This window comes from Papaver somniferum, chromosome 11 (genome assembly GCF_003573695.1).
Source record: "Papaver somniferum cultivar HN1 chromosome 11, ASM357369v1, whole genome shotgun sequence".
Taxonomy (NCBI): domain Eukaryota; kingdom Viridiplantae; phylum Streptophyta; class Magnoliopsida; order Ranunculales; family Papaveraceae; genus Papaver; species Papaver somniferum.
In genome coordinates, this window is record NC_039368.1 from 123,904,621 (window position 1) to 123,912,400 (window position 7,780).

Below are 7,780 nucleotides of genomic sequence, written 5' to 3' on the forward strand. Positions count from 1 at the left end.
GTTGGCATTCCTCACATATCCTTGACATTCTCGCAGCATCTCGTATCATCGTTGGCCAGTAATACCCCTGCGTTTTCGCCTTGTCTGCCAGGGATCTCATCCAAATATGGTTGCCTGCGTCCCCATAGTGTATGTCTTTCAAAACCCGATGTCCCTCTTCTCTTGATAAGCAGCGTAAAAGTGGTCCGTGGAAAGATTTCTTGTACAAAATTCCGTCCCTGAGGTCGTACCTTCCTATTTTTTACTGTACTTTTCGATCATTGTTTAAGTCCACGTGCAACGTCCATTCTTTGAGGAAGAGATGGACTTCAGTTATCCAATCTTCTTCATTCGTGAAATCTTCGTCTTCGTTAGCTTTTGTCGTGATATCATCTTCGTGAAAGTCGTCATCTATGTCCTCTCCCATGTCATCTTCAGCAATATCCTCCCCTACGTCGTCTTCATGATTTGCAGTGAAGTCTTCCGGAGGAATGACTGAGGGTTCGTATAATCTAGTTATCTTGATTTCCTTGATACCTTCGTCTCTCAGCATGGATGATATATAGGCTAAGGCGTCAGCGTGCCTGAGTTCCTATCTGCCTAAGTGCCGGAATTTGATAGTTGGTATTTGGGATGCCAGAGTCTGGACCAAAGCCATGTATGATGAAAGGGTCTTATCGTAGACATTGTATCCTAACCCTATTTGTCATATGACCAGTTGTGAATCACTTGTCAGTTGTACATCAGTTATTCCCATTTCAATTATCAAACAAACAGCGTGTACCACATCTTCATATTCAACGATGTTATTGGTATGCCCTTTGAATTCCAACCTCAACGCATGCACGATCCTTTCTCCAGTTGGGGTGGTGATTACGATGCCTATGCCCACACCTTCACTATTCTCCGATCCGTCAATGAAAACTTCCCATTGCCTTTGGATCTTTTCCTTCTTCTGTTTCCGGTATGCCCCTTATTTCTTCATCGTTGTCGAGGGGTAGGTCTGTTAAGAAATCATCCAAGACTTGTGACTTCTGGGAATGATGTACTTCATGGATAATGTTGAACTGATCAAGGTGAGTGTTTCATTTTGCTATCCTTCCTACTTTCCTAGCGATTCTGGGGACAGCTTCCAACGGTACTTTGCAAGGGACACAAATATAGTGGGACAGAAAGTAGGTCCTCAGTTTTTGGGTTGCCCATACCAGTGCCAAAATGAGCTTCTAGATCTTTGTGTAGTTCCTTTCTGCCGCGTTGAGGGTTTTGCTGACGTAATAAATTGGTTGCTCTATATTTGTATTTGTTTTAACCAATACTACGCTGACTGCATATTCTGTTGCTGCTATGTATAGGGCCAGCACCTCGTCGGGATCATGCTTTTGTAGGATCGGGATCGTGGCTAGGTATTCCTTGATCTTTTGAAAAGCTTCTTCGCACTCATTGGTAAACTTGCTCCCTTTTTTGAGGATACTGTAAAAATGTTTGTATGTATCCGATGACCTGGCGATAAATCTACTCAGAGCTGTTAACGTTCCGTTGAGATTCTGAAATTCTTTTAGGTTCTTCGGGGATGGAATTTCTACGATGGCCTGGATCTTCACGGGATCTACTTCGATGCCCCACTTTGTTACTAGATACCCAAGAAATGTCCCTGAGGTGACACTGAATGTGCATTTTTCTGGGTTTACTTTCATATGGTGTTTCCTCATTGCTTCAAAGATATACCTCAGATCTTGATGGTGATCCTTGCGTAGCTTGCTTTTGACGAGCATATCATCGATATAGACTTCTAAAGTGTTACCGATCCATGGCTTGAAGATAGTATCAAACATCCTCTGGTATGTTACCCCTGCATTTCGAAGTCCGAAGGGCATCCTTGTGTAACAATAGAGGTCGTGCGGGGTGTAGAATGTTGTGTGTTGTTGATCTTCTTCTGCCAGTGCCACTTGGTTGTAACCAGAATATCCATCCATGAATGATAATTCTTATTATCCTTCGACAGCTTCAACCAGTTGATCAATGATTGGGAGTGGATAACTATCTTTCGGACATGCCTTATTGAGGTTGGTGAAATCGATGCATATTCTTACTCCTCCGTTCTTTTTTGGCACAATGACCATGTTCGAGATCCATGTCAGATACTTGAATTCCTTGATGAACCTTGCTTCTAGTAACTTTCCGAGCTCCTTCTCTATTGCTACGTGATACTCTGGTGCTACTTTATGTACTTTCTGCCTGAAAGGTGGTGTGCCTGGATTTATACGGAGTTCGTGTTGGATTATCTTTAGATCAATCCCCGGCATGTTCCCAGTTTCCATGCAAAGATATCTGCGTACTCCATGAGTAGCTTGATTAGGGATGTTTCTCTTTCCTTTTCTATTACGGTCCTTTTTCGGATTCTCTTTGGTCCCTATGTTGATCTCCTTTACAGGTTCTACAGGTGCGAACGTGGGCTTTGGTTCCTTAGGAGAGGGAAATTCTTTGATTGCTATTTGATTGGTTCTTCAATCTCCTTAGATGTTGAAGTACTTGCCTCCGTGTTTAGAACGACGTTACCCTTCGTCAGACTCTTTCCGGAAATCTCTTCAAGATAAAGGTCAATTGCTTTTTCTTTCGCAGTTTCTTTGTTTCGGGCCTTTCGGCATTTCTGCTGCTCATCTTGTTCGTTGTTGAGATGATTTTGTAGAGTCTGGCATTCCCGAGCGTTGACTTGATCTCCTTTTATTTCCATTACCCCTTCGGGTGTTGGAAATCTGAGGTATTTGTGATAGGTTGCCGCCACTCCTTTAAGCTTGTGCACCCATCTTCGGCCAATAATAACATTATATGGGGAAGGAGCATCTACCACGCTGAATCGCGTGCCCACTTTCACGGGGCCTGCGTTTACTTGCAAGATGATGTCTCCTAATGGCTTCATAGGTGCCTTGTTAAACCCGTAGATGGTATAGTACGAAGACATCTGTTGCTCATCGTTGAGCTTCATTCGTTTGAATGTGTCATAAAACAGAACATTAACTGAGCTTCCTCCGTCGATGGGGATCTTCTTGATATTGTATCATGCTACTGGTAATGTGAGGACCAAAGGATCATTGTGATCTTCCATATCCTCTTCGATGTCTTCAGCGTCGAAAGTCATAGGTGCATATATCCAATGCTCGTGTTCGTCTACTTCCACTCCCTCGATTTTGTACAGTTCACAGTAGTCCTCAAATTGCTTTCTTAACCTTTTCCCAATTTGCGATGTTAGCGAAGTCCATGTGTCTTCGGATCATGAGATGGTGTTAAGTGTCGGTTTCCTTCAGGCAATTGAACCTGCTTGCTTCGTTTGGTCCGATCTTCGGTATCTACTTTCTGTATGTACTACTTGAGATCTCCTGCATCGACCAGCTTTTGGATCATTATCTTGAGGTTTTTGCATTTCTCGGTCTGGTGGCCATTAAAACAATGGTATTCGCAGTATTCTTTAGATTTCTCGGACCTTGGGGGTTGTTTTCCTTTTGACCATGGCCACTCAAGATATTCCCGTCCTTTGATCTTCCTTAGGATGCGAGAGTAGCTGGCGTTTAGGTTCGTGTAGACCTGGTCTTCAAATTTCCGATCCTCACGTCGACGATCATCTCTTTGTTCTTTCCTATTCTCGCTAGGTCGTTCGTCAGAACCGCCCCTTTTGGATCCACTGGCTTTCTCCACCGAGTTGGTTCGATGGGGTCTTTGAGTATGAGCTCTGGGATTTTCACGCTGAATCTCCTCCAGCCTGGCATGTTTTTCTTTGATCAGTCGAAGATATCGTTCGGCAGCCGGGATGATCTTATCATGTCTAGCCCCCATTTGTAGCAATTGATACTGACCACTAGATCGACGTTCCCTATGGCCTGACAGATCTTGTGCCATATATTAGTATATTCCCTTATTGTCTCTTTATATCAGATTGGAAGCGAGAAGAGATTGTCCATTCCAGTATTGACGATCTTGTTGTACATGTAGTCGCCAAAAACTTCTCAGCGAGCTGGTCATATGAATCAATGGAGACCGGTGGCAGGTTATCGAACCAAGACAGCGCGGATCCTTTTAGACTTGATGGAAAATATCTGTAAACTATTGCATCGTCATAATCCCACCGGTCTAGGATTCGATTGTAATAACGAAGATGGGCAGCGGGATCACTGGATCCGTCGTAACACTCGAAGGCTGGGACAGAGCATTTCTGGGGGATGAGAGATTTGGCTAAACGCTGGGTTAGCGGGGTAGTGTTGGCTTCCTTCATCACTTTCTCTAGTCTTCCGCCCCCTGCTTGGTTTTCAACTGCTTGATTTCCGCCATCATCTCCGCACCAAGATTCTCCATTGCTTGCTGGTGCTCCCGCTGAATGGTGGATCTTCCTGGTCTCGGGATATCGCTATCTAAGTAGTTTGAGTCATATGGATTGTATTCTGGGTCGGATGATCTGTTTTCTCTGGCTGGGCCTCGGTTTAGTGGCTCCGGATTGTTGGCGTTTTTAACGATGATTCTTCGGTCACGATTGGGTTCCGGTGCCTTTCGATTTTTCTTCGTCATGTTGTCGTGCCACTCCTATGCTTTGGGCGATCCTTTACTTGAGTTCTTGATTTTCCCGAGCCAGTAGCGCTACAACATCTGCATATACCCGCTGGTTCTTTTTTCATTCTTCGATCTCAGCCATTAGTTGAGGTCAATGGTTCGATCCTTGATTTGGGGTTCCAGTTCGCATCTGCCCTCCAATAGCCACGGTATGACCTCCGTCTATTGTGTGGATTAAAGGAGGGGCGGATCAGACGTAGCTGCTGGTGGATCCTTACGTACGGGCATCGGCTGATTCTTTATCAACAAAGGTTGAGCAACTGGCAGGGCTTGATTCTGGTCATTCGTTGGTGGAATTCCGAGGACCGGTTGATGCATCGTTGACTCTGCAAAACCTTCCCCCTGCTCATGATTTTTGTTTGCTGCCACCATCTTCGCTGTTACCGCTTTGGCTTTGGCTGCTGCCGCTGCCGCTTTAAGGGCCGATACTGCTACAGTATTGGTGTTCAATGGTGAGGTGATTTCCGCGGCATTTGGTTTTTGGTTGGCTACCTTCGATTTTTCGCCCTTTTGCTTGCTGCAGGTTATCACTGGGGTTGTCCTTGGCGCCTCTTTTGATGATGCTTTGGCTTTTCCTACATCCTTCGTTTTTTAAATCTTCGATCCTCTTCCTTTTTTTCTACACAAGAAAATTATCATCGAAAAAATGATATCCGCGCATGTTGGGTTAGAGTTAGTCTAAGCCGAGCATTTACAGGGAGTGGGGAAAATCCCCTAAAGAAGGTAACAGTTTGAAAATGTAGATCCTAGAAGAATGAAGGTGGATATATGCATAGATTTCAGAGATGAATACTTGAAAATATTTTGAAAACGCAGATCCCATAACAATGAAAGTGGATCTACCCATAGGTTTGCTTTTCAAAGATAAATACTTGAAAGTATTTTGAAAATGTAGATCCCATAAAAATGAAAGTGGATATACCCATATATTTTCTTTTCAAATATAAATACTCGAAAGTATTTTGAAAACGTAGATCCCATAAAAATGAAAGTGGACCTACCCATAGATTTGCTTTTCAAAGATAAATACTTGAAAGTATTTTGAAATCGTAGATCCCATAAAAATGAAAGTTGATCTACCCATAGATTTGCTTTTCAAAGATAAATACTTGAAAATATAGATCCTATAAAAATGAAAGTGGACCTACCCATAGATTTGCTTTTCAAAGATAAAATACTTGAAAGTATTTTGAAAACATAGAATCCATAAAAATAAAAGTGGATCTACCCATAGATTTGCTTTTCAAAGATAAATACTTGAAAGTATTTTGAAAACGTAGATCTTATAAAAATGAAAGTGGACCTACCCATAGATTTGCTTTTCAAAGATAAATACTTGAAATTATTTTGAGAACGTAGATCCCATAAAAATGAAAGTGGATCTACCCATATATTTGTTTGATGAAAACAAAAGATGCTTGTTGAAGCTGTTTCAGGCGCCGTTATTTTCAATGAACGGTGGTTGGAGCAAAAATAGTGCGTAGAGTCACAAGATAAGATAAATCTTTTACCGGGACAGTGTCCTTGTTTCTAGCGCCAGATTGTGACCACATAAATCACGATGGCATCCACATGTTCACAAAAGAAGTTCACATACAATCATTCATTATAGAACTGAACCTATTATGCAAAAGGTTACAAAGGGGCGATGACTCATCGACTCAGAGCCATCGGGCTCGTCCTTGCCTAGTCATATGATAATGATTTAGCTAAATCACATGATAGTGTAAATAATAAATCGAAGCATAAACGTAAAGAAATATAAAGTGTTGAATGTAAATGAGACGGGGATTCACATGGTTCAACACTAAGGACTACATCCACGGGGGTTGATGTTTCACTATGTAGTTGGGAATTACAAAGATGGTCAAATGACTTTATCTGAAATACGAAGCTAGAAGGGGAGAATGAGCTCATACCTACTCTTCCTATTTTTCTCTTTCCTATGTTTACTAGGAATTCGTCCCCCGTTCTCTCTTGGTGGAGAATGGTATTTATAGAGTTGATACATGGGGTCCACTGTCAGGGACAGTTACGACCTATCTTCTCGTTGTCTGTTCCGATTCCCCTAGTGTCTTCGTTCCTAACCGATGCTCCCAGCGGTTGTGCTCGATGACGATGAACCACCTCGTTCTCTTCCATAGATCGATTGAAACGTACCCTATGCCTAAGGTATGTAATGCGGGTGGTTGGGGTGGTCTCCACGCGTCAGACAGATGTCTGATGCCCGTGTCATGTGTTCGTAAGTGAAGCTAATCTTAGACGTTGGTCTTGGGTCTTCCTTGAGATGAGATAAAGCAGACCTTTAGGTGATCTTCAGTACTTCGTGGTGGCTCGTTCCTTCAGTACTCCCTGGTTCTCAGCCGTTGGATCAGTTCAAGGATGATCACATACAACTGTTAGACATTCTTTGGATGTTGGTAGGTGGCATCATTTCTTGATTCCCCTAGCTGTGTATCCTCCACGTGTATCTCCTTGGACACGTCGCGAGTGATGAATTGTGTGTATGCATCAACATTTCATCTTTGAGACAGTGTGATTTCTGTAAATACAAACCATTAGATTTAATGAACGGTCATGATACAAACAAAATTGAGTGCATTCTAGTAAACCCTAACTAATGTAAAACCTTATATTCGTATAGAGAGGATTACATGATGCCTCCGCCACCTCTATCCTCCATGCTTGTCCAAAACTCGTAAACTCCCCCACCCTTCTTCTCTAGATGGATTATGCTGTTGTCATGGACTCTCGGTTAACATCCCAGAGGTTCATTTCATTTAATTTCGTTCCTTTTAGTTTCAGATTTCATGAATATATCATCTCTAATATGGGTATGATTTTATTTGGTGCAGGAATCAATCAATCTGTCGTAATGACTTGTCCTCTCAATCAAAGAATTTTCAAAATCAAAATAAGCAACTGTTTGGTGAAGAAGGATGATTAAAGATCATGTTGTTGTCTTGTTTAAGGCTTCTGTCTCGGCTTATATATATTCCAGGATTGTATCGATTTATTCCAATGACATAACCGCTACCGATGGAAGTTCCGATCAGATAGAATAAATATTTACTTAACAACATGTTGTTGTTGGAAAAGGAAACAACTGTGTAATCAATCTACATAGTAGAGTCCGTTTTACTTTGTTTTCTAGCAAATATGTATGGAACTAGTCGATATCAATTCAAAACGTATGGCCATGGAA